The following is a 27,579-nucleotide window of genomic DNA, read 5'->3' as shown; positions in this document are numbered from 1 at the left end:
CTTCAAGTTGACACAAAATTTTGTAACTACCACACCACCCTAGATTTTCTCCACAATGATGAATAAGTGCCAGCTGAATCCTGAGGAGCTCAGAAGAAATAGTCTTTCCCATGTGGGCTGTGCTCCTGGCATCCAGTACTGGGACCTTAATTTTAATATGAGGCCAGTTCACAGACACACGGAGGTCTCATGAATGGCCCTAAAGATCATGGGTTCCAGTTCTTTAGAAGGAATCATAAGCATGAGGCTGGTTAAGGAAGGGGCTGGGGCTACCCTCCATGTGTCAGAGGACCATGCATCATGGCTGTGGGGATGCGGAAAGGGGTATATGTTCAGGAGATGGCAAATCTGAAGAAGCAACAGGTAGCCCTAATGTGGGGCAGGGGAAGCCAAGGGAAGGAGAGTGGAGGCGCTGAGATGAGTCTGAGATGACATGGTCCAGGGATGAGCAGGTCAAAGATGCTGAGGGCAGTGGAGGAGGTGATCCATTGGGCTTTTTCTCCAACTCCTGATAAATAGCCTCTAATTTCTGCGGAGCACTACTACAAACAAAAACAAAAATCCTTCAGTATATTCTGCTGACTCCTCCCCTGCCCACAAAGTCAAACAAGCAGTGGTTTTCCTTGACCTTGATAATGTACATGCCTTTGGAAAGGTTTGCGTGTAGGGGGAGACAAGGGCTGCTCGTACCTGTCTAGTAAGTCACTGGCATCCTAAGAGGGAGAGAGAGAAAGTGAGCATCACCGTCACCTCCAAATTCCCTCCCGAACCCAGTCTTGGGGTTGCCTTGGGTCTAACCTTGAGAACTGCTTAGCATCCCTCCCCTTTGCTGGAGGAACACTGTGTGGCCTGGGATACACCATTGAGAATACATACTTGGAGAGCAGTCTCTCCCTGCGACACCTCCCCGACAGAAGAAGCTCAGTCATAGGGAGGTGCCTCTGGGCAAGCACCTTTAACATGTTGGCCTCTAGTTGCTTGAACACCCTCTCCAGATCAGTGATCAGGCAGCTGAGCTGTGCTGCACAGGATTCATGAAAGAGTCTGGCTTTCTCTTGCATGTCCTCAAGCTGGTCCAGTTGCTGTTAAGAAGAACATTCAGCTGCTTCCTCCCTTGTTGCTGACTCTCCCGCTCAGCCTCTAGTCTATGATTCCCATCGCCTACCCAAATCTACAGATCTGGAGAATCCATGTCAGCTCTTCCCTGTCCCCTCCCAGTCTCTAAATATTCTGGACGGGAATGCTGATGCCCCAGTCCTCTTCCTTTCATGGAATGGCCTCTGTGCATCAGAGCTATTGCCAAGGCAGGCGTCCTTCTCTACTCCCACCTCACATTCTCATTAGCACAGATGCCATGTTACACAACGAAGGGAGCACACACACCTGCTGCTGCTAACCCCCTTTGAGACACAGGGTGGGGAGAGGACCTACGCAAAGATCAATGAGGGGAAAAGAGACTGGTTATTAGAGATGAAAGCCCACAGTGTAGGAAGAATGGTAAGCTGAGAAGCTGCCTGTCTCCTGTGATGCTCGCGGTGAGCCAGGTGAAGAAAGATTGGTTTTCATCTAACAGGTAAGTCACCTGAAGAGCAGAGGGCTTAGCTTGCCTAGGATATTCCACTGCCAATCCCCAAGGCTGTGCCCACTGCCACATCTCTGGTTTCTGAGACCCTTCCCACCCTACCCGACTGTTCCCAAGACAGAGACAGGCGGCCTAAGGGAGAAAGGACCCCTCAGGACACGCCTAGGCTGTCTTTTCTAGGGACCTGAAAAACCCACCTGCTGGGTTTGGGGACTCTTCTCCAGGGCTTTGCGCCTCTCAAGTTCCTTTCTCAGCTTCCTGATTCGTCGGCTGAGTCGTTCCTGAAAAGACAGACAGACCTACTTGTCAGATTGGGGATGAGGGTGTCACTCACGGGAAAGAAACCCGGAGGAAGGCAGTGGGATCCGGTTCCCCGATAAGGCTAAAGAGTAATTCTGCTTGAAAGTAGACGTACCTCAGAGCATAGTGCTTGAGGTAAAGAAAGTGAAATTTTATTAAAGGGATAACAATGGGGGGGAAAGCAATGGGTACATTTTGCTTAAAAAAAACAAACCACAAAACAAAACTCTGAACTGCACATAATAATACATAGTTCCTGGTCCACTCCTCTGGGTCCCTGGCTGGGATGGATAAGAACTCTCTATGAGATGTAAATCCATAGCCCAGAAAGGAAGGTGTTGTGGAGGTAGCCAGCCCCACCCCCCAACTAATCGCGATTTCATTAAGCAGATAGATAAAGATTATAGTAAAGTCATAGAGAAATGGGAGAGATGAGGAAGAGAGAGTAAAATTAAAAAGTCAGGCATCTCTTCTGCCCACTCATCCCCCACCTGCACGTGTACCACCAAGAGGAGCTGAGGTGAGCTTGTTACCATGAGATGTGTCTGACTTCTTTATTTTACTCTCTCTCCCATTTCTCTACAACTTTACTATGCTCTTTATTTATCTTAACCATACAATTGTGCCTACTGAACCCATGATGAGTTGTTGGGGGGTGGCTACCCCCACAAGGTGTCTTTTCTCTAAATCTTAATCAGGTTCTGGATTAGTCAATGTCTGCCTCTGAGATCAAGGATATAATGAATAATCCTTGATAATCTGGGAGAGAAGCAAAGAAAAACAAAATGGGTAATGAGATTAGAGTAGGCGGTTAAGAAATCAACAGGGAAGAAAGAGGGAGGGGGTGTCAATGAAAGGTCTCCTGGAAACATTCTTCTTGAACTTTTATTCGATTGGTTACAAAGTACACTTCTCTGCCAGATTAAAAAAGACAATACAAAACCATAGTAGTAAGAACCATATGGCAATAGTGTAAGAAACTAGCAGAAAATGAAAAGGGGGAGTTCATGGACAGATGTATTTTTAAAAAAAATTTTTCAGATCTATTTTAATAGAGGAATTTTTTAAGATACTGAATAAATCAGTGGGGAAATGGCAGAAATCTGAAGAAAAGCTTATTGAGGAAACTGGCTTATAGTAATAGAGAAAAATAAACTTGGTCTCTATCTAGAACCATATGGGAAGGCAAACAGCAGATAGACTAAGGACTTACGTTTGAAAGGGAAAACTACAGAGAATGGAGAACAATGCTTCGGAATAAATGCATGACCCAGGAGTAGAGAAATGGGTCTTTTTTTGAAAATTGGGGTGAATACATAGATCAAATCATTCCATAATTCAATGAGAAATGGGTCTTCCAATAAACACTCAAAATCACAAACATGAGGGAGTTGTTTAATAGGAGTACACCAAATTAAACAGAAGTTTTTCTGCTGAATGATGATATGATGGAAAAAATTAACAGAGAAAGGATAGGTGGGGAGATGATATTCAAAAATGTCTAAGTCAGGAGTCCTCAATCTATGGCCCTTGGGCCACATGCGGCCCACTGAAGACATTTATCCGGCTGCCGGGTGTTTTTGCCCCATTTGTTTTTTACTTCAAAATAAGATATGTGCTGTGTGCGTAGGAATTTGTTCATAGTTGTTTTTCTTAAAACTATAGTCCGGCCCTCCAACGGGTCTGAGGGACTGTGAACTGGCCCCCTGTTTAAAAAGTTTGAGGTCCCCTGTTAAGCCATCACGAGATGTGTATGTGGAGTAGAGAAAGGAACACCTACAAAGCAGCAAGAAGACAACAGAAAATTTACTAAGTACCTGAACACACAGGAGAGGGGATAAAAGAATCTAATGATTATGAGAGAAATGTATAAACTAGCATAACAATGGCAAAGTATTTCAGACTCCTTAGATGGATAAAATAAACATAGGATAATGCTTGATGTGGGGGTGTGGCGTGGGTATCAGCATCCTCCCACATGCTGGTTAGATGTGCATTGGGACAACCATTCTGGTGAGTCCAGACCACTTTAGTGTCCTTGCCTTTATGGTCTAGTCGTCCCGGTTCTTATTGAAAAGCAACAACATTATTGACATAGAATCAACTCTTATGCATAACAAACAACGCCATGTGTGTCCTCGCAGAACTTTGCTCCAGAAGGTCTTCAATGGCTGGTATTTTTGGAAACACATCGCCAAGTCTTTCTTCCAAGGAGCCTCTGGGTGGATCTGAACCTTCAATCTTTGGGTTAGAAGTCAAGCAAGTTAACCATTTGCATCCCCCAGGGACTCTATTTCTGGATAAACTACCCAGAGGATTCTTCACCTGGATCTCAATGAGAGGTGTTAGTACTACTGTGTGTGGACGGACAGCATTATTTGGGGCATCGATGACGGGATGGTGTCTCATGTCTGGAGGGTCACTGTGATTCAGAATAGACTTGATGGCAGTGAGTGAGCATTTTAAGAGAGGAAGTACAATGTTCCAGATGCCCTAGAACTATCACGATATTCCATAGTCTCAACACTGCGCGACACACTAACTATAGATAGATCTTTCACATGTGCTTCAGAGTGGAAAGTCAAGAAATAGAATGAGGCCTACAATGAATCACTTTGTAAATTAAATACGCAAATACACAATACAGGACTGTGAGTTTTTGCCAAACTTCTACCTATAAAACTACAACTAACCCTTTAGAATGACTCCATTGACAGTGGGGAGAACACTAGAGTGGGAGATGATGATAAGATGGAATAAATAAAACAGGAAAAGGATTTATGATCAACCTATAACCCTGTCTCAGGGGAATGAACAACGGGAAAGTGGGTGAGGGACGATGGAGAATGATGTAAGATATGAAAATAACAATCTATACTTATCAAGTGTTCGTGAGGGAGGGAGGGCGGGAGAGGGTGGGGGAAGAAATGGGGAGCTGATATCAGGGGCTCAAGTGGGAAGAGAATGCTTTGAAAATGATGATGGTGGCCTATGTGCAAATGTGCTTGACACACTGGATGAATGTATGGATTGTGATAAGAGAGGTAAGAGCCTCCAATAAAAGTATTTTAAAAATAAATAAACTATTTTTTGAAAAAGAAAGGATTTATGGACTAAATATAAGGATACATTACTAGCTGAAGAACATGTTGGATTGAATTTGTCCTGCTTGCTTGAGATAAAAAAACAAAGGTACTTGAGGAAACATTCTTATTCTTGGCTGTTGGGAAGGAATGCGTTTGATTTTTGTGAACTCTTAAAACACACTGCCTTCAGAAGAGAAGACTGCCGCCCCAGGGAAGATGTGCTGGTAGGGTTTGGACTGGCGATGACTTGGAAAGTGATCTTTCTGGTGCTAAGATTGTATGGATGATATCTAGCTGGGAGGGACTGTGGGTGAGAGGTCACAACCGCACTCCGGTACCCAAAATGCCTCAGTCAGCAGAAGAGATGATGTCACTTAGAAATTATTGGGGCATCTCAGGGACCCCCAAATCGAGTCGTTCATTGTGCTCTGGAGACTATGTCCAGGACTCTGTTGCTACCACCGCGCTACGAAAGGAACACATAGAGTTACCCCTTAAGCACAATGGGTGTCATTTGGATTACCAAGAGAAAAAGAGAAAATCGAGAGGCTCATGAACAGTCAAAGTGGGCAAAAAAAGGCGATTGGTCTGAAGGCCAAGTTCTATCATAAGCCGTGTCCTGCTGAAAAAGTGACCAAGATGTGTGAGACGAGAAATACCAAACGAAAGAATGGCTTGTGTTTAACTAAGGCAAACTCGGACTCCTTAACCTAGCACCTGAGATTGCTCATGATGTGACCCCAGCGTCCATACCCACTGTGAGTTCTTTCTATGTCTCTAAGGGTTGCCTTCTGTTCCACTAGCTACCCCTGTGGGGAGGTGACATTTCTTAACACGTCACTTCTCTCCCTCTCTCTGAGGAACCCTGATGGTACAATGAACCAGTGATGACCAGCCATGAGGTCAGCAGTTCAAACCCACCAGCTCCTCTGGGGGAGAAAGATATCATTTTCTGCCCCCATACAGATTTAGCGCCTAGGAAAGCCTAAGAGGGCAGTTCTGCTCTGTCCTAAAGGGTTGCTCTGAGACAGAAATGACTCTCTGGCAGTGAGTTTGAGATTCTCTTTTCTATACCTCCTACCAAATTGTTGTGTGGGACCATGCAATTGGGGTTTGTGAAACCCTAATGTAAGGGACTGGTCAATTTTGCCATTCTTCTGTGAATGAGAGAGAATCCTGGGATCGTCAAGAAAGAACCGCCACCTGTAGGGGGTGTCTAGCTGAAGTGGCAGAGACAGCAGAGACCACAGCATGAAGACAATGAGACAGCATGAAGGAACCGAAGGAGCGGTGCAGAGAGAGAGAGCAGGAGTCAGTGAGGCAGAGCAGCGAGTGGGGGAGGGGGAGGGGGGAGTCCCTGGGGTGTTCCTGACCATCAGAGAAAAAGGTCAAGGGAAGATGGGACAGAGAGACTGAGGATCAGAGAGGGACTTGGCTGCTGCCTGAGGAGGGGCACTGCTCTGGACAATGAATGCATCCTGATTTGGGATGTTGGGTTGTCAGTGAGCTCTGTGTGGCCACTGCAACAGAGAGCTGAACCCAGCAGCAAAGAAAGGTGCCTTGGGAAGAAAGGCTGATGTCAGAATAGGGTAAAAAGAAAGGATGAAGGGTGGAGGCTTATCTGACCTCTGCCTCTCCCTCTCCCTTGTGTAGTCAGAACAACTCAGATGTGGTCCAGGCCATCGAAACACCCTGTGCAGTCACACTTCCTCATATTTTATCTTTGACTTCCTCTGCCAGGAATTCCCCCCTGCCTATTCTGTCTGCTGTCAAAATCAGGCACGTTCTTCAGATACAGTTAAAAAGGCCAAGGTTCTATCTTCCGACATTGCTTAATATTTAATAGGGTTTGAAGTCAACTCCGAGCTCTGTGTAAATGAATAAAGAAAGCAAACAGCCATAAAGATAAATGCATCATGGAACAACTGAAGATAATGCGTGCCATTCCAATGGTCCAAATGAATAGACTAAAGTCCTATGGTTTAATTTCGCATACATTGCAACACATGAAGATATTTGCTAAAAGAAAATTTAGTGGGTGTGTATCATCAGAGAAAAAAACACTCATTAGAATTAAGGAGCAAAGTTTATCATCTTTTACCTACCACAAATATTTCTTAGGGAAAAAAAAGACAAAATATAAGTAATAGCAGAGGGAGGGTGGGAAAAGGAGGGGAAAAATAGGAGCTGATACCAAGGGCTCAAGTAGAAAGAAAATGTTTTGAAAATTATGATGGTAACATATGTACAAATGTGCTTGACACAATGGATGTATGAATGGATTGTGATAAGAGCTGTAAGAGCCCCCAATAAAATGGTCTCTCTCTGTCTCTCTCTCTACACACACACACACACACACACACACACACATACATATATATATATATATATCCTATAAATATGAGAGATCATGGAACGATTAAATTAAAAGATCATTAAAATTATCCATGATTTTTTGAAGCTCCAAGACAGTATTAATTACTGTCTTGTCTGAATGGCTATTTTAAAAAGCTTGTGATCCTAGCAGATATCAGATAAAATATTTCACAGTTTAAAAGATACAACAAAAAGACACTAAATGGTGCTGAAACATGAGAACCTAATAACACTGAAAGTCATCCTCAGACAGCCTACCAACCAAATGTATGAAAGACAGAGTTGTCAATAGACAAAACGACCTCCACCTTTCAATCCTCACATTTTCATCTCATCTCATTCACCTTATTCTGTTAGAATCATACATGCATATGCTCAAACACAAATTTTTCAAAAGTGTGTCCCTTAAAGCAAACACACACACCCCCAAAAAACTCTGCCTTCTCGTCAATGTTGACCCACAGCAACCTATTGTGGATTTCCAAGACCGTAACTCTTGGCAGGAAAAGAAAGCCCACGTGTTCTCCCAGGGCTGCTGGTGGTTTTGAATTGCCAACCATGCAAATCACAGTCCAATGCATAACCACAACACCAAAAAGTATCCCCCAATAAGTGAAATAATAATAATGTCACCCAATATTTTATCTTATGAGCAAAAATGGAATTGATCAAGAAATCTGACAATGTCCACTTGACTATGAATTTAGAAAATAGCCAAGCTTCCAGGATATATGAGGTTGACAAAGACTCTTAATTGATTTCTTTGACTACCCATATTCTAGACTTTTTATAAATCACTGTACTGAAAATGCCATTCTCACGAGCTTTTGAAAGCATCAATTACCAAAAGTTAGCCTTAAAAAATAGACTATATATATACACACACAGAGCAACCCTCCATAAAGTGAAGACACATGAGGTTTAAATAAAGACATTTAACATCTTATACAGATGCTGGTTAAGAAGATTAAATAAGCCCCAAAGTCATATTTCTTAAAGCAATTAAAATTTTTAATGCAGTAACAATCAAAATCTGGGGGAGTTCTTTATAAATCATCAGTTGACACATATATATGCAAATATATATTTGCATATATATGTGTAAACAGGAAAAACGTATACATAAAAAGATGCTGCTTGACTTAAACATAAACAACAGAGCAACCTATATCAAAAGTATAAAATAGTACCTTTAGCACAGAAAAATTATCTAGAAACTAAAGAGTTAAAAATATTCCACTATTGGGAATCCAGGACAGATGATCCCTTCAGGACTAGGGGTAAGACAGGTGATATCAGGAGTGTGGAGGGGAGGTGGGGTGGAAAGGGGGAACCGAGTACAAGGATCTACATATAACCCCCTCCCTGGGGGATGGACAACAGGAAAGTGGGTGAAGGGAGACGTGGGTCAGTGTAAGACATGAGAAAATAATAATAATTATAAATTATCAAGGGCTCATGAGGGAGGTGGGATGGGAGGGAGAGGAAAAGTGAGAAGCTGATACCAAGGGCTCAGGTAGAAAGCAAATGTTTTGAGAATGATTAGGGCAACAAATGTACAAATGTGCTTGACGCAATGGATGGATTGTGATAAGAGTTGTATGAGCCCCCAATAAAATGATTTTTAAAAAAAATTTAAGTTATACCAAACCACAAGCAACAAATAGATGTAGGAAGGATTTGCTTACTGCATAAATGTGTTGGGAATAACAGGATACCAGAATACAGAAAAGTTGACATGGAATTATTTGTTGTACAGTACAATATACTAAATTTCAATGATACAAAAAACGAAGACTTTATTTCAATATTGTATTATCCATATCTAGAAGAACACAGTTCCCTCCTGGCCTCCTGTGGGTCTCAAGGTCCACTGTTAACATTAGTCCTTTGAGAATGCCCTCAATCCTCATTATTCTCCAATTCTATAACACTCTTGGGCAACTGATTCTGGGATAGATTCTACTATCACCTTCTCCTTGCCTGTTCTCAATCAGCCTTTCAAACCACATTAAATCTTGGGTTTTCAACCCATACTATTGATTACCCATACCACCACCAATCCTACTCAGTTCCTCGTTCCCATTCCCATATTACACCTTCTCCCCTTTTTAACCCGTTCATATCGCCACTTCTACCCACATTGCTGGTGTCTTTTCCTCACATGTTATTGGATGGAAAAACTGTGACAGCCAAGCCACTTTCAAAACTGCTAAATCTACCTAAGATTGCAGAACCTTCTTTTTTGTTCCCTCTGGTTAAGATGGACACCTGACCCACCACTCCCTTCTCTGTCACCCACTGAACTGCAGAGCATCTTTCAAAGGGATGTACCATCTGTCCTCACATTGTTCCTTCATATTTCTTGGGATGTTACTCCGCTGTTGGTTGGTGTTGATGCTGCTGTTTTTTCCTTAATTCTAGATAACAGTCTTTCTTAGGACCTTGTGCTGAAACTTCTTTTTTCTTTACACTCTCTTCTGAAGAGTCTACTTTCCTTTTTATTCTGATGGATCCCTGTTTTGGATGCTAGGAATCCTACCCTGGACTCTCCTTGTAGATCCAATCTTGATATCCAACAGCCTCTCTAAGATCCTACTTCGCAGCGTCTCAGTTTAGACTCGACTTGTTCAAAAATGAAACTCTTGATGTTTCGCTCAAACCTGTTCTCCTCCATCTTATCTTTTACATCATCCATCCCATTTGTCAAACCAGAAACTCACATAGTCATCTTTGATTTCTCTCATTCCCTTGCCCCACTTTCAATGTTATCTATGCAGCCTGTCGATTCACACTCTAATGAGAAATTCTACAGTGGTATTAAAATGTTTCCCAACTGAGTCCTCTGTGTGCACTGCCTTCCCTCCTTCTTTCACGTAGCCAACTTCGCTCCCTTAGGTCTCAGCGTCAATGCCATTGTCTCCAAGAGACTCTCATGGGACACGCGATTTAACATCAGTGAGCAGTGGCCCACGGGCCAGTTGAAACTCATAGCAAAGTCTTGTGCGTGCGAGCAGAACTATCTTCAACAGAGTTTTCAACAAGTCTCTCCTCCGAGGCACATCTGAGTGGACTTGAACCTCCAGCCTTTCTTTAAGCAGCCAAGCAGGTGAACTTGTTTGTACCCCCTAGGAACTCCATAGATGGCCCACTAGTCTCCATCTCAGTCACTTGCTTGTTTTCTTCCTAGATAATACAACACCAGCATACACACAATTAAGAAACAATTTGTAGCCGGTCTGGTTTCTTGCTGATGCATCTCTTACTACTCTGCACACTCCCTGGCAGTGGGGATGGCATCTCTCTAGTTCACTCTCGTATTCCCAGCACAAATTACCCCAAGCACAAAGCAGGAATTTAGGAAATCTTTTTTTCTTGAAATCTTTCTTAAACGAGCACATATCATTGTTAATGATGTGTTTTAGCCTCCTGTAACAAAGTAGGACCTTAAGAACGCTGTCAAGTTTAAAGGAAGACCTGAGAATAAGGAAGGACTACGAATCCCCTTCGTATTTTGTGCAGTGCCTAGCACAATGTCCCACAGAAAGCACCGGCCCAATAAACGGTAAATGAGTGGACAGGCTTCTCCAGCCCCAGTCTAGAAGCCAGTGTAATTCCCAGTTACCTCTGGCCTCATCAGCAAGTGGGGATCCGCTTCTCCTGTGGAATGCTGTACCTAGAAGGGATGATCTTAGAACCAGAAAGCTTTACCTCTTTGGCTTTTGGAACTATTTCTTCATCATTTAATTGGTACCTCCAATTGAGACACTCCCGTGTCTCAATTCTCATTCTGTGCCTAACATGATTTCAACAACTCAAGTACAAGACAAGACAAAACACCCTCAAGTACATGAAAGAGAACTCCGGAAATTGTTATCTCAATATCCCACAGGGGGACATTGAGTACTCCACAGTTGTTGGAAAGAACATGGAGAAATGACCAAGACATATTTTTAAATGATAAAGAAAATGAGTTGCAGACACATGAGAGTCCTTCTGTACTTGCTTTGTTGCTGCTGCTGCCCTTACTGCCTTAAGAGCAGAGAGACTCAAAAACTGTCTGGAAGAAGGTACAACAATCGATCAATGCCAGCTCTCCCCGGGACTGATTATTGAGGGAGGCAACTAGAAAGAAAGAGTTTTCATTGGAATTTTAAAGGTCTCCGTGTAGTCTGACTTCATGACCATGCAACTTTTTTAAAAAAAACAAAGATAAAATCGTCATAATAGGGATAAAGGAGGAAAGGGGAAGGGAAGAAGGAAGATAAGAAAGAAAAACAGAAAAAAAACAATGAAAAAAAATAAATAAATAAAAGAAAAACAGATAGTGAAAATGGAAGGGGGAACTGGGAAGGAGGGGAGAAAATGAGGAGCTGACGTCACGGGCTTAAGTGAAGAGCAAATATTTTGAGAATGATGAAGGCAATGAATGCACAAATCCTTTACACAATTGATAAATGTATGGATTGTGATAAGAGTTGTATGAGCCCCTAATAAATGATTGGAAAAAAAAGAAAATGATGAGGGCGGCATATGTGCAAAGGTGCTTGACACACTGGATGAATGTATGGATTATAATAAGAAATGTAAGAGCCCCCAATAAAAGTATTTTAAAATGTTTAGAAAATAATGATGGAAGCATATTACAAATATGCTTGATACAATTGATACATGGATTGTTATAAGAGCTGTAAGAGCCCCCAATAAAACAATCTTAAAAACAAAACAAAACAAAAACCATTGAAAACGAGGGAGAGTCATGCACAAATTTCAGGATATTGGCAGAGTCATCATAGGCTGATGTAAAACCTGATTACATATCTAGCCAAATTGCTGGCACGATCACCAGAGAGCCATATAGTTTTAGTGCCAATAGGTTTCTATCTTTAATTTAAAAGATGAAAATCTGTAGAAAGTATGCAATTTTGGGGAGGCTTCCAGACCGATCAGGTTTTGCATTATCTAGTCAATCATGGCGTTCGACAGAGCAGCAAAGGATGAGTAGCTCCTTTGCCTGGAAATCTGCCTTTGCTGTGGCTGTCCTCATTCACCGCCATCAGTTCTGACTCATGGCGCCCCTGTGCAGGCAGAGTACAATGGCTCCATGGAGTTTTCAAGGATGGGACCTCAAGGGAGACCACAGAGTCTCTTTGGTGAGTGCCTTTGCATGGATCCTCACTGCCAGCTCTTCGCTTGTAGTCAAACGCCGGGGATTCTCACAGTGACATCGCTCCCTTTTAAACAGACTCGTAATATAAATACAGAAGAGCAAAGACAGCGTGCAAAGCACAAGACAGAGAAGAAGCAAAGAGAGACGCCAGTTATGCATTGCTGTAAAGTGTGGGGTCCAATGAGAGGGGTGAGCAGGGGTGACCTGGGGAGGTGGCAAGGTGACAACTGGCTTCACCCAGGAGGAGAGCTGACTTCACCTTGTAGTGACTGACGGCATGTTCAATGGTCAGCTCTTGATGAGGTTGATGCTCGGGGGACTCCCTGCACTTCTTGCACAAAAGAAGGCTGCTCCCTTCACAGAAAAATCTCACCCGCTCCCGGTGAGTCTGGCAGATGTAGCCTTCTCCCAGAACCTTCTCAGAACAGGGGGCCCGGCAGACAGGGCAGGTGGCCGAGCTCTTGAGGTGGGAGTCCAAGCACTCTCCGCAGAAGAAGTGTCCACAGTTGGTGACCACAGGCCCCTTCTCCCAGCAGATGGAGCAGAGACCTTCCTTCCGGCTCTTCTGCAAAGGAACCAGGCCTCCATCTCACCACACAGCCTCCTACCTGCAGGCCTTCCTGCCCTCCGGGGGCCTTGGAAGGCTGCCACACCAGCCCCAGAGAGGACCACTCAAGCAGAGGGAGACTGCCCTGGAGCAGTCAAGAGGGTACAACTCAGCCCTTTGGTATCAGGTAAATTCCTACTATCCATTGGTGGCTCATTAACATGCACCATCCAAAGCCTGATGCTACACAAGTTTCAGAAATATCTCATCAGCTTTGGAATACACCCCCGATTTCCTTGGATAGGCTAAACATGGAATGACTTTTCATTTTATCAAAATGATTCAAGAACCAGTGGTGTTTTCTTGTCAGCATTTTCTGTGAATATTTGTGCTGTTTATAATTCAAGGGCCAAAGTGCCCTGGCTAAAACCAGAGTATCACAACGTACGAGTTGAAAGCCTTCTTTGGTATACTCTCTATTAAGATGATTTGGCAGGAGTTCAGAATGTCCTCTCCCGAACCGGGCTACTAGACGGCTTGTGGTCACACTCTGAGAATTTGGTTAATTGCTGCCAATGATTACTACCAACCATTTGCATCAATGTCTCTGTCAATTAGTCATCCTTCCAACTAGTTTCTGTTCCAGGCCCTCACGGATTCCACGAGAGGGAAGAGTAGAGAGAACAGGACACAGAGCCAACCAGAGGTATGTGTACAGGATGACGTCATCTTGTTCTTTCTTTCAAGCCACTTCCAAAGATGACCGAGGCCCCCCCCAAAATAGAAAGTACCCACCTACTGCCCTTGAAGACTGTGCAGTTACTCCCAAGCCCTCATGCCACCCCTTGTACCTCTTGTCTGGTTTCCCCATAAAAAGTTCATTGAGCCTCCTACCTCCATTTCTTCTGCTACAATTTCACGTCATTTTCTTGGGCTTCAGACCAAGGAAATTGGCCATCGGGTGGCTAGCTCTTCTAAATCGTGCCAATCGTATTTGCTCAGGTGTCAGTGATACACTGAGGGAGCAGGTGAAGAGCCCCGCCTTCTCTGAGAAGCATCGAATAAGTAGGAAAATGAAACTCTCTAAGACCGGACTGATTCCAGGGAGCTGGAGGGTGAGGTGGACTTCGGTTGGAGCAGGGCGTGGCTCGTTTGTTCACAGGGAGGAGGAGAGGTTTGCTATCAATCTGAGAGATGAGTCACTGAATGAAGACCCCTGGCATCCCAGCTGGCAGACCCTCCTCGGCTCAGGTAGTATAGAGTCAGAAGCTCAGCATCCACTCATAAAGCTGAAATGGCCTCTGTCCACCCCTCTGCTCTCCAATACCTGTCCAGTCAGGCTGCACACCTCACTGATTCTAGATGAGCCCACAGGGAGCACCGCTGCCAACTGAAGCTTTCAAAGCTCAGAAGCTCTTGCTGAAAACTTCGCCACCTAATCTCCCCCTTTAATCCCACATTACCGCTGTCTGCTGTGGAGTGCCATTAAAACATGACTTTCTTTGGAGTCACCGTTTCCTGATTGCTTCCCAGAAGAGACAGGTCAGTTTTCTACCTCCCTAGAATTTCAAGGAAACCAGTGGCGGGGCTACCTTGCTAACTTCAAGTGGGTACTCCCTGCCCGTGACTTACCCAAGAGCTTAAAAAATGCCTGTCTGGCTGTCGAAGGAATCGGGTATCAAGCATCAAGGAACAAAAAATCATATCATTGTAAATGTGGGTGAGTGCAGAGTGGAGACTCAAAGCCCATCGGTAGCCAACCGGACATCCCCTTACTGAAGGGTTATGGGGAGGAGATGAGCCAGTCAGGGTGCAGGGCAGCAACGATGAAACATACAACTTTCCTCTAGTTCTTAAATGCTTCCTCCCCACCACTATCATGATCCCAATTCTACCTTACAAATCTGGCTAGACCGAGGATATACATTAGTACAGACAGCAACTGGAAACACAGGGCATCCAGGAAAGATGACTCCTTCAGGACCAGTGGTAAGAGCGGTGATGTCTGGAGGGTGGAGGGAAGGTGGGGTAGAAAGGGGGAACTGATTACAGGCATCTACATATAGCCTCCTCCCTGGGGGATGGACAGCAGAGAAGAGGGCGGGGGGAGACGTCGGACAGTGTAACATATGACAAAATAATAATAATTTATGAATTATGAAGGGTTCATGAAGTAGGGGGAGTGGGGAAGGAGGGGGGAAATGAGCTGCCGATATTAAGGGCTCAAGTAGAAGGCAAATGTTTTGAGAATGATGATGGTGTTGGATTGGGGAAGGGAACGCGAGCTCACCTTGGGCGCATGGGAGAATTATGACCAGTTGAGATGCAAAAGCGGCAAAAGGAGTTTATTCGCTAGCTCGAGCTAGGGCTTCCCTCCCTCCACTGCCCAGTGCAGCGGGGACCCAGCGTCCAAAAGGGAATCCGCCCCACGTTCTTTGTTCGCTGGACTTTCATGGGGCAGGGACGGGGGGGGGGCAGTCCAGTGTTGCTGTTCTTTAAATTTATTGGAGAAAACTTCTGGTGCCAGCGTTGTCCAGTGGTGGTTGGCAAGTACAGTTTCGCATGTGTTTTCTTGACTGGTCAATCAGGGGTGGTGGTCACTGCACCCTACTGGTCAGCCTGGGACAGGTCATGCCTTCTCTGACAGAATTGCCTCAGTGTCCAGGAATCTGAAATTAGAGTGTAAGCCTGCCCCAGACTTTGGTTTTATACAGCCTGTCATGGTGCTGGTGCTGGCAGTTGTAAACCAGGACCCCACAATGGCAACAAATTTCATAAGTGCTTGATACAATGGATGTGTGTATGGATTGTGATAAGAATTGTACGAGCCCCAATAAAATTATTTTTTAAATGCCTGTCTGTGGGGCTCTTTGTTGTCCACTCTCTATTTTTATGGGACCCTGTGATGTAGTGGTTATGTTGGGCTATTAGACACGTGGTTGGCAGTTTGAAACCACCAGCAGCTCTGCCAGAGAAAGACTGGGCTTTCTACTCCTGTAAACAATCAGTCATGGAAACCCGCAGGGGTTGTGGTGAGTCAGCATTGACTCAATGGCAGTGAATTTTTATCTCTTTCTTGCTGTCCTTTGTCCTCCACAAGGCCATCCTCCTTCCTTCATGGAAGTTGAAGGTGGCAGGATCAGAGGCATCTCCTTCTCCTGTGCTCTGCTATCTTCACGGTGGTTCTAAGGATGGCGTAGAATCCAACACATCTTGTGGCCCTTGCTTTTGCCATCTACCCCAGCTGTCACTCTCTGGGTGTGGTCAGAATCCAGGTTTCATCACCTAAGATCACCAATCCAGACACTGCGCACACACACTCACATCTCCCCAAACTCCTCATGTGCTCTTCACCCACTGCCCCTTGACATCTTTACATCATATGTTTCGGTTAGGTTGTGAGGATAACATGAGAAATAGAAATGTGGAGAGATGAGGCAACCACCCCAAGGCCACAGAAGAGTAAATAAATGGCCGGGAGTCAGATATGGACATCTATCATCCTTGTTTCCATGCTTCCCTGAACTGAACTGAACTCACTGCTGTCGAGTTAACTCACCTGGTAGTGACTCTACAGGACAAGTTAGAACTGCCGGGGTGTCTGAGACTGTGACTCTTGATGAGAGTAGAAAAGCCCATCTTTTCCCAAGGAGGGCCTGGTGTTTCGAGCTGATGACGTTCCGTTCTGCAGCCCAGCATGTAACCACTACGCCACCAGGACTCCTTAGCATCCACGCTTAATAACCACAAAGTATCATCTTACTTCACTTCTTTCCCTGTCCTTAGAAAAATTCACTGAAGATGTCTTGAAAGGACAGCTGGGGGAATGGATGGACAGAAGTGCCCCGCTTCAGAATGTGGACTCTGTACATAAGTTCTACTGTCCTTATGAAGGCACTTTAATTCCCCCACACCCCCCTAGCCTTTGGGCAACTTGAAATCAGAGGCCATAGTACTGGTAAAACACTTGCTAAAGAATGATCCATTTAAAAAACAACCATTCACTGCCGTCAGGTTGATCCTGACTCATAATGACCCTATAGGATATAATAAGGCCTCTCCTTAGGGTGTCTGGAACTGTAAATCCTTTTGGGCGCAAACAGCCTGACCTTTCTCCATTATACTACTGACCAATGCCTTAGCCACAGCACCACCAGGGTCCCTTAATCCAAACATGAAAGCAACAACCCCAAACTCACTGCTATCGAGTTGACCCTATAGAACAGGGTAGCACTGCTGTGGGGAGACAGGAACTCTCCTCCACTGCTGGTGGACCTGTAAGCATGTCCAGCCACTATGGAAATCGATCTGGCGATACCTAAAACAGATGGAAATCAAGCTACCATACGATCCAGCAATCCCCCTACTGGGCATATACCCAGAAGAGGCAAGAAACAAACCATGGCCGGGCCTCTGTGCTCCAGTGTTCATTGCGGCACAGTTCACAATTGTAAGGAGTTGGAAACAACCCAAATTTCTATCAACTGACGAGTGGATTAAAAAGCAGTGGTACATACATATAATGGAGTACTATGCATCGCTAAAAAGCAGTGATGAACATATAAAGCATATCGCTGCATGGGAAGAACTGGAGGAAATTATGCTAAGCGAAGTAAGCCAAGCACAAAAGGACAAGTACAACACGAGTCTGCTGAGGTAAGCTTAAAAAAAATGCAAAAGGGGCATAGGGAAAAAGCTACTGTATACAAACATTCCTGGGGTGATGACCAGGTAGTATGGCAGGGGCCAGACCAAATCCAGGGATACATATGGCAGCCAACTAAAAAGGAGGTGGGGAAAGGGAAAAAAATAATAAAAAAGAAAAGGGGAGTGGGGGCACAGGGCACTAACCCACCCAAGGGGAGGGTATTGTGTATCTCTCTGCAGGGAAAGAGGGACCAGACTTCAACCCAGTGCTCTGAGAAGTGAACGCAACATGCTGGCATAGAGTAGGGAACCAGTGGAGAGGTCTGGGGGGCCGGCCCCAATCCCAACTACGTGGTCACCTGCCCCTCCCCCCAGAGGAATTTATTTCAGAGGACAGCAATGAATCTGTAGCTCAGGGAGAAGGAACATGTCTGACCAGAGCACACAGGAGCAAACGAAGGAGGAGGAAGAGGGAGTGGAGCACATCCTGTCCCACCAAGCCTTAAGGATGATATTCCTGCTCAGAGCAGCCAGTCCACAGAGAAGACCATATGGCGGTCCAACTATGAGATATGATGTCCCTCACTGACCCATAGCCCTACAGGGGACAACACTGGAAACACAGTGTGAGAATTCCACCCGATCTGATCCCACCACACCAAGACAAAACACTAAGGGCGTGCAACAGAACAGCAAGGGGAACAGAGCAATGAAGTGTCCCCAGGAAATACCAAAAATAGACTTTGGGGCCAGGGCGTGGTGCCCCATCACACTCAACCAACGGGAAAACATTCCTAAAGGCCAACAAACTGTTCTTGAACTAACTACAAGTTTGTCTTTCTTGTGTTTTGTTTTGTTTGTCATTGGCTTGTTGTTGTTTTGTTTTCTTTTGTTGCTTGGTTTTGCTCTGTCTTGTTTTTGTGCATGTTATTATCTCTGCAGCTCTGTCTAAATAAGATAGGCTGGATGAACAATCTGGAGGAGAAAACAACGGGACCGACAGTTATGGAGGGAAATGGGAGAGGGGGAGGTGGGGGGAAAGGAAGTGGTGTTAACGAACCCAGGAACAAGGGAACAAGAAGTGACCCAAATCGGTGCTGAGCCTGGTAGGGCATGACCAGGGGTGATGTAATCAAGAGGAATTACTGAAACCCAAATAAAGACTGAGCATGATAGTGGGACAAGAGGAAAGTAACAGGAAATGGAGGAAAGAGCTATGAGGCAAAGGGCATCTATAGAGGTCTAAATAAAGGCATGTACATATATAAATATATTTATATATGAGGATGTGGAAATAGATCTATGTGCATATATTTTTGGTTTAGTATTAACGTAGCAGATGGGCATTGGGCCTCCACTCAAGTACTCCCTCAATGCAAGAATGCTTTTTTCCATTAAACTGGCATTCCATGATGCTCACCTTCCCGACACAATAACTGAAGACAAATAGGTGCATAAGCAAATGTGGTGAAGAAAGCTGATGGTGCCCAGCTAACAAGATATATAGCATCTGGGGTCTTAAAGGCTTGAAAGTAAACAAGTGGCCATCTAGCTCAGAATCAACAAAGCCCACATGGAAGAAGAACATCAGCCTCATGCGATCACGAGGTGTTGAAGGGATGAGGTATCAGGCATCAAAGAACAAAAAATCATATTATTGTCAATGATGGGGAGTGCGGGGTGGGGACCCAAAATCCATCTGTAGGAAACTGGACATCCCCTTACAGAAGGGTCTTGGGGAGGAGATGAGCCAGTCAGGGTGCAGTGTAGCAATGATGAAACATACAACTTTCCTCTAGTTCCTGAATGCTTCCTCTCCCCTCTCGCCCCACTATCATGATCCCAATTCCACCTTATAAATCTGGCTAGACCAGAGGATGTACACTGGTACAGATAGGAACTGGAAACACAGGGAATCCAGGACAGATGATCCCTTCAGGACCAGTGGTGAGAGTGGCGATACCGAGTGGAAGGACGGTGGGGTGGAGAGGGGGAACCGATTTACAAGAATCTGCATATAACCTCCTCCCTGGGGGACGGACAACAGAAAAATGGGTGAAGGGAGACGTCGGACAGTGTAAGATATGACAAAATAATAATTTATAAATTATCAAGGGTTCGTGAGGAAGGGGGTAAGGGGGAAAATGAGGAGCTGATGCCAGGGGCTTAAGTGGAGAGCAAATGTTTTGAGAATGATGAGGGCAATGAATGTACAAATGTGCTTTACCCAATTGATGTATGTATGGATTGTGATAAGAGCTGTATGAGCCCCTAATTAATTTTTTTTTAAAAACTGTGTTACTCTTTCAATAAGAGGCTCCTGCTCTTTGGTATCAACAGGCTGCTGCAAGGGCTTCTGAGTCTTTTCTTGGTTAGTCAAACTTTCTGCACTGAGGACAGAGGCTGGGCTTTTGCAAGTTTGGTTAGGTCTGGTCTCCTGCTGTGAGGCTGGGGATACTTGTGATTGATTCTTTCGCTGGGTTAGGCAGAGGCTGCTTTGTTGGGTGGGGCTTAAGTCAAGCTCCTTTCTCTACTTCCCTGCTGGGAAGCGTTTGCTAATGGAAATCCCTTACTGGGGGAGTAAAATCCAGGTACTTTTAAACCCAAGATTGGTGGTCCCGGCCCATGCTCTGGTGCAGGGCTCAGCTCACTCTTTGCGGCCAGGCTGATTGGCCTGCACTCTCTACACTCTCTTTGAAGATGACCTATCTTTCTGCCACTAAAGCATTTTCCTTTATTCCTGGTGTAATCAGGATTCCATCAGATTCTATATTGCAAAAATTCTGAAGGAGAAAGGCATACTTTGGTTAAAGTTCTCCAGTCAGTAAGGATGCGGCTCTCAGATTCTGCCAAACACCTTATCATGCTAATTACGAAGGTCCTGGGAATTCCCTCTTTCTCTCAGGACAAGTCTTGCTATGTCCTGTGAGAGCCTCGCTTTCTGCTTCACCTTCCTGCTGTTGAGCCACTCAGAGGGCTATCAGAATCACACTGAGACCTGCGAGAGCCCTGGAGACGCTTCCATCACCACTGGATGCACAATACGCTGCACCCACTGGCCTTTGTACTACCTAGGAACTCCATCCTACTTGGTGGTTCTGAAATGTTAGGTCATCATCTCCTTAAAATTCTCTGCTCTCACCTCTGATTATCCATAAAAGGAGGTCCCCTTCCTCTTAGCATGATGAGATGGAGCTACTTGGACCTCAAAGACAGACAAGCTCAGGTCCAGATCCCCACCTAATCACTGACACAGGTCCTGTAACCACCCAGAGTCCCTTACAGCATCCAGATCTCTGTCCCTGGCAATTCATCTCCTTCCTAAGTTGTCATTCCTGTGCACTCTTTAATGTCCTGTCAGTACTCCAAGTTCAGGGCACCTTCCAAATTGTTCTTACCTTAGGTTACCTGCCACCCTGCCAAGAACAGGTAATGTGGTTGGAAGCCTGGCCCATGGCAACTGTCTTTCAATGGGCAGTAGGTGGCACTGTCTGACTGCTAAGAGCAACACCAAGGTCTTAAAGAGGGAAATCTGGGGCGGAGGAAGATCAGGCAACTGAGGAAGAAAACGTGCAAGTTTTTAAGAATGCAGGTACCTACTATTGAACCTGAGTTCATCTGTGCTGCGATTCGGCACTTTGATGAAATCGATACTCCATCCCAGGGCTTCTCAACACGCATCCATCCCTGGGTGTTCAGAAAATAACAAACCGATGTGTGCAAGAGGCATTGCAGAGAAATCAGGGGTGAGGGGGTGACGGGGCACCTTTGGCAAGGCAGTTCTTAGAAAAACAGAAGACCTCAAGACTTGAGGCCTCCTACTGGCGCAGTGGTTAAGAGCTGGTTGCAAGGTAGGTCGTTTGAACTCACCAGTTGAAAAGAACTAGTAATCTGTTCCTGTAAAGAGTACGTCCTAGCAAACCTTGTGGGGGTAGTTCTACTCTGTCCTACAGAGTTGCTTTGAGCCGTAATGAACTCAACAGTGTGCAACAACAACCTGTGTGAAGAAGTAAGCAGAGACCTTTGTAGCCACTGGTGGGTGTTGCGGGTGGTAAAGCAGCCTTGTTTTCAGTCCTGAGGGACAGCTGCTCCTGAGAAGCACCCCCAGACAAACCTGTGTGGATGCTTTGGTTGTAGGGGACTGGGTAGAGAGCAAGGAATTCACCCTTAACTGGAATGTTGAGGTGGATGACGTAGTGCCATGACTTGGCTGGACACACCCATCTCCCACAAAAGGACAGGGCTGTATAATTGACTACTTCCTTGGAATGGCGTTTATATAAGCTTCAAATTCCAAACTCGTGGAGGCAAGGAAAAGAGTCTAACAGAGTCAACAGTGTTAGATGAGGCTGAGAGTGCAGGTCAGTCTGAAAAGAGATGCAGCCGAGATGGCAGCAGAAGCAATCTTGCTGGAATAGCTGGGCACGCAGAGGTAGGTAGACCTTGAAGCCCCTCATTTGCCCTGGCTCTTTCCAAGACCCTGGGAGGGCCACTAGCAATGTGTTTACCTGTACATGGTCACCGTATGCCAAATTTCTTCCAAAGTGACCTATATTTAAGGCACCCAAGAAGACAGTGTGTCTCCTGCTACTGCAACTTTGCCTTGTCACATTTTCTCTTAGACTAGGTGGCATTTTGGGGACCCAGCCAAGAGGAAAGTGAGTGAGGCTTACATTGCTTGATTTTCTTAAGACACATTGTGTGGTTCATACTCACTTCCATGTAGAATCAGATTATTACAGTGGAGGGGGGTGGGGCTTCCAAGAACACGTGTACCACTCATGGAGAGAATTTACTGAACATCAGCAGTTCTGGAGGGCGGTCAAAGGACTTGTCTTGCTAAACATATCACATGACGCAAGCTAGCATCAGAAGTCTGTGAGCAGAGGAGACAATAAATTCTTCAACACTCAGGTGTAGAAAATTTTAAGTGTAGGACTCACTTCTCATTAATGACACCAAAATAGAAGTCTTTTTCTTCAGGAACATATTCAACATGCAACATATTCAATTAGCTATGTATACAATTTTTTAATAATTTTATTATACTGAGAATTACAGCCAGATGGACCTGGCTGGATGTGAAAAATATTTTCTTACATATTGCTATATTAAATCAATAGAAATTATTCTAACATACAAAATGACTTAGAAGAAACTTTTTCCCCCCAAATCAGGTTGTTGGTTGTTTTGTTTTTTTTTTGAGAAGAAGTGAAAGTTTAAACACCAGGAATGAATAAAATGTGTTTAACAGGAGACAGAAAATAAAATTATTTTGATACTCAATTGATAAAGAATGAATCATAACACAATTGGAACTTTTAAAAGTTCCTCTTCAAAGATAACCTAGAGCTCATCTTTACAACAAAACTGAACAAATAGCTTAATAACTTTCAGCAATTTAAAGAGTACTGAAATTTAGTCACTGCTCAAGCAAACTTGAAGTGCCTGTGATCTTAGAGCTCTGTCAAGAAACTCTTGTCAGTTTCCCCAAATTTAACAATAGAATGTAAAATAGAATTAATTTTATATTAAATAAAATTAACAATATAAAATAGTAATTCCTTGTTATTACAAGTAGTTATTGGAGGCACCTGAAATTAACTTTTCTAAACTGTTAATGGGAAAAAAACTCAATGTTGACAAACCATTCTAGAACAAACATCAAACTATTTTTTCTCACCAGAGGAAATGTGTTACAAAATCATTGACAAATGAAGAGACCATCAAAAAATGGTTATTGAGACAGTCAATGAACATGTTTTTATGATTGTGAGATTTATTAGCTTTTGAAAGTGTGCATTTTTGTGGCTCCCACCACCCCCGTTCTGGATAAATATCTGTTTGGGTTCCTAATTTTATATTTATAATTCTGTATCTTTTGTTTGAAAGCTTGAACACACTGCCATTGAGTGGGTGCGGACTCGTAGTGACCCTGTAGGACAGGGAGGAAGTGCCCTGTGAGTTCCAGGGACTGTAAGTGTCCATCAGTCCGGGATAGAGAGTCTGGTGGGTCCGACCTCAGCAGCCCAGCATGTAAGGAGGATGCCACCGGAGCGATGAAAATCACGTTCCTTTCTAGCAGCGCAGACCTGCGTCCTCTCAGGTCACAAGTTTCCAAACGGGGCCAAATCCCAGTTTCCCATCACTCCCCTGTTGTGTTGCTAGAAGGCTTTCCTCATAGACCCCTTGGGTCCGAGTAGAGCTGAATCCTAGGGTTTCCCAGGCTATTAATCTGCTTGTCTCATCTTTCACTGCCATCAGGAAGCTGCTGGGTTGAGGCTGCTGACCACTGATCAAGCAGGAGCAAACGAAGGGGGACACAGAGAGAGAGAGAGAGAGAGAGAGAGAGAGAGAGAGAGAGAGAGAGAGAGAGAGAGAGGAGCACATCCTGGTCCACCAAGTCCCCAAGGATGATATTCCTGCTCAGAGCCGCCAATGCACAGAGAGGAGCATAGAGCCACCCCCACCACGAGACATGATGTCCCTCACTGACCCATAGCGCTTCTAGAACAGCACTGGAGGCGCAGTGCGGGAATTGTGCCTGATCTGACCCCACCACTCTGGAGCAAAACGCTAAGGGCATGCAACAAAGCAACAAGGGGAGCAAAGAAATGAAGGCCCTGGGGAATACCAAAAATAGACTTTGGGAGCAGGGCGTGGCACCCCATCAGACTTGACTGGAAAATACTCCTAAAGGTCAACAAACAGACCTAGAACTATGTATTAGCTTTCCTTTTTTTGGTCGTTGGTTTTGCTGTTGTTGTTGTTTTGTTTTGTTTATGCCGTTCGATGCAAAGATAAACCGAGGTCAGGCCAGAGAGAGAGAAAAGGGCAAGTTGGTTCTGCACTTCCCGGGAGGGATTCACAGACTCCAGCAGGAAGTCAGAGAATCCGAGGTGCTCAGGAAGGAGATGAGAGTAGGGAAAGGGTAGAGCTATGAGCCCGGAACTCCTGGGCGAACTCCATGCTTACCTGTGGTAAGCCTCACTTACCTGTGGTGGAGAGATACTTTTAAGCTGCTCAGGTGGGAAGGTAAAGCAATAAAGGGGATGGGTAGAAACTGCAGGTGGGCAAGTAAGGAGAGAATTTGGAGCTGTAGGGACTCTAATAGGTCTCCCTCCATAAAAATTCCAGGCAGGATGGTGCTTTGATCGATCCATTTGGGACCGAGGCAGATGGCTCATAGATCTGTTGCTCCCTGAAATTGTCCACCTTGGCCGGATAGGGGCAGGCAGCCTTCAACTGGTACCCCGACCAACATCGTTGTTTTACTCTGTCTTGTTTTTGTGCTTAAAATTATTGTCTCTGCATGTCTATCTAGATAAGACAGGCAGAATAAATAAAACAGGAGAGAAAACAACAACGGGACCCACATTTCCTGGGGGATGTAGGAGGGGAGGAGGGTGGGGGCTGCAGGTGGGGGAAAGGAAGTTGGTGTTAACAAATTCTGGGACAAGGGAACAATAGGGGATCTAAATCAATGATGAGAAGGGTGTACGATGCCGGGTAGGGCTTGATCCAGGGCAATGTAGCCAAGTTACTGAAACCCGAATGAAGGCTGAACATGATAGTGGGACAAGAGGAAAGTAAAAGGAAATAGAGGAAAGAACTAGGAAGGAGGCAAAGTGCATTTATAGAGGTCTAAATACAGGCAAGCACTTATGTGAATATATTTATATATAACAATAGGGAGATATATATATATATATATATATATATATATGTTTAGTATTAAGGTAGTAGACAGACATTGGGCCTCGACTCAAGTACTTCCTCAACACGAGAATACTTTTTTCTAATAACCTGGAATTCCTTAATATTCAGCTTCCCAACAAGATCACTGAAGACAAAATGAGTGCGTAAGCAAATGTGGTGAAGAACGCTGATGGTACCCAGATATAAAAAATATATAGTGTTTTGGGTCTTAAAGGCTTGAAGATAAACAAGCGGCCATCTAGCAAAGAAACAACAAAGCCCACATGAAAGAAGCACACCAGCCTGTGTGATCATGAAGTGTGGATGAGATCAGGTATCAGGCATCAAAGACCCAGAACAAAAAATCATATCATTGTGAATGAGGGCGAGTGCAGACAGGAGACCCAAAGCCCATCTGTAGGCAATTGGACATCCCCTTACAGAGGGGTCACAAGGAAGAGATGAGCCACCGATAAAACACAACTTTCCTCTAGTTCTTTAATACTTCCTCCCCCCACTATCATGACCCCAATTCTGCCTCACAAATCCAACTAGACCAGAGCATGTACATAGGTACAGATAAGAGCTGGAAACACAGGGAATTTAGGACAGACAAATCCTTCAGGACTGATATTGAGAGTAGGGATAACCAGGAGGGTAAGGGGAAGGCAGCGGGAGAAATGGGGAACTGATCACAGGGTTTTACATATAACCCCTTCCCAGGGGAGGGCGGACAACAGAAAAGTACGTAAAGGGAGACATCAGTCAGTGTAAGACATGAAAAAAAAATTATAAATTATCAAAGGTTCTTGAGGAAGGGAGGGGGAAAATGAGGAGCTGATACCAAGGGCTCAAGTAGAAAGAAAACGCTTTGAGAATGATGATGGCAACGAATGTACAAATGTGCTTGACACAATGGATGGATGTATAGATTGTGATAAGAACTGTAAGAGACCCCAATAAAATGATTAAAATAATAATAATAGGCTCTCCTGGTCCCTCTATGCTGCAACCCATGCTGTGGTCACGGCTGATCCTGCTGCTACTGCCTGAAAACACAGGGAATCCAGGACAGATGATCCCTTCAGGACCAGTGGTGAGAGTAGTGATACTGGGAGGATGGAGGGAAGGTGAGAGAGATAAGAGGATATGACCTCCTCGCTGGGGGGTGGACAGCAGAGAAGTGGGTGAAGGGAGATGTCGGATGGTGTAAGATATGACAAAAAAATAATAATTTATAAATTATCAAGGGTTTATGGGGGAGGAGGTAGCATGGGGGAGGGGAGAAATGAGGAGCTGATACCAAGGGCTCAAGTAGAAAGCAAATGTTTTGAGAATGATGAGGGAAACAAATGTACAAACGTGCTTGACACAATGGACGTATGTGTGGATTGTGATAAGAGTTGTACAAGCACCCAATAAAATGATTTAATTATTTTTAAAAATAATAATGTGAGAACAGACCAGCTCTGGGTTAGCCAACAGCGAGACCAACAAAGTCACGGGCATTCTGGAAACCAAGTACCTGTGGACGAGTACGGGCTGACGGTCACAGAGACGTGGGACACAGACAGCATGCTCTGCATCGAGATCACGGTGGAAGACCAGCTCACCTCCCAACTCAAGGTGACCTTTGACGGGTCCTTCTCCCTGAACACTAGGAAACAGAACACCAAAATCAAGATGGGGTACAAGCGGGAACCCATCAACCTGTGCTGCGACGTGGATGTCAACATCGCCGGGCCTGCCATCCGAGGGGCTCTGGGGCTGGGTGACGAGAGCTGGCTGGCCACCAGATGAACTCTGAGACTGCCCAGGCCCGAGTGACCCAGAGCAACCCTGCAGTTGGCTAAAGATGGATGAATTCCAACTTCACCCTAGTGAGAAGTTTGGCTGCTCCATTTACCAGAAGGTGAACAAGAAGTTGGAGACTGCTATCCATCTCGCCTGGCCAGCCAGGAATAGCAACGCTCATTCCAGAATAGCCGCCAAGTATCAGATTGACCCTGACGCCTGCTTCTCGGCCAAGGTGAACAACGCCAGCCTGGTCTGTTTAGGCTACACTCAGACCCTGAGTGCCCGACCCACACTGACGCTGTCCTCTCTGCTGGATGGCAAGAATGTCAACGCCAGTGGCCACAAGCTTGGTCTAGGGCTGGAATTCCAAACATAA

General features: G+C 44.9%; 1 pseudogene; it reads left to right on the top strand.

Moving 5' to 3' along the window:
* Nucleotides 1-300: 300 nt before the first annotated feature.
* Nucleotides 301-27,579, top strand: LOC142441770 (non-selective voltage-gated ion channel VDAC1-like; annotated as a pseudogene).

Source organism: Tenrec ecaudatus, chromosome 1 (assembly GCF_050624435.1).
Source record: "Tenrec ecaudatus isolate mTenEca1 chromosome 1, mTenEca1.hap1, whole genome shotgun sequence".
Taxonomy (NCBI): domain Eukaryota; kingdom Metazoa; phylum Chordata; class Mammalia; order Afrosoricida; family Tenrecidae; genus Tenrec; species Tenrec ecaudatus.
This window is presented reverse-complemented; position numbering and strand designations above follow the sequence as displayed.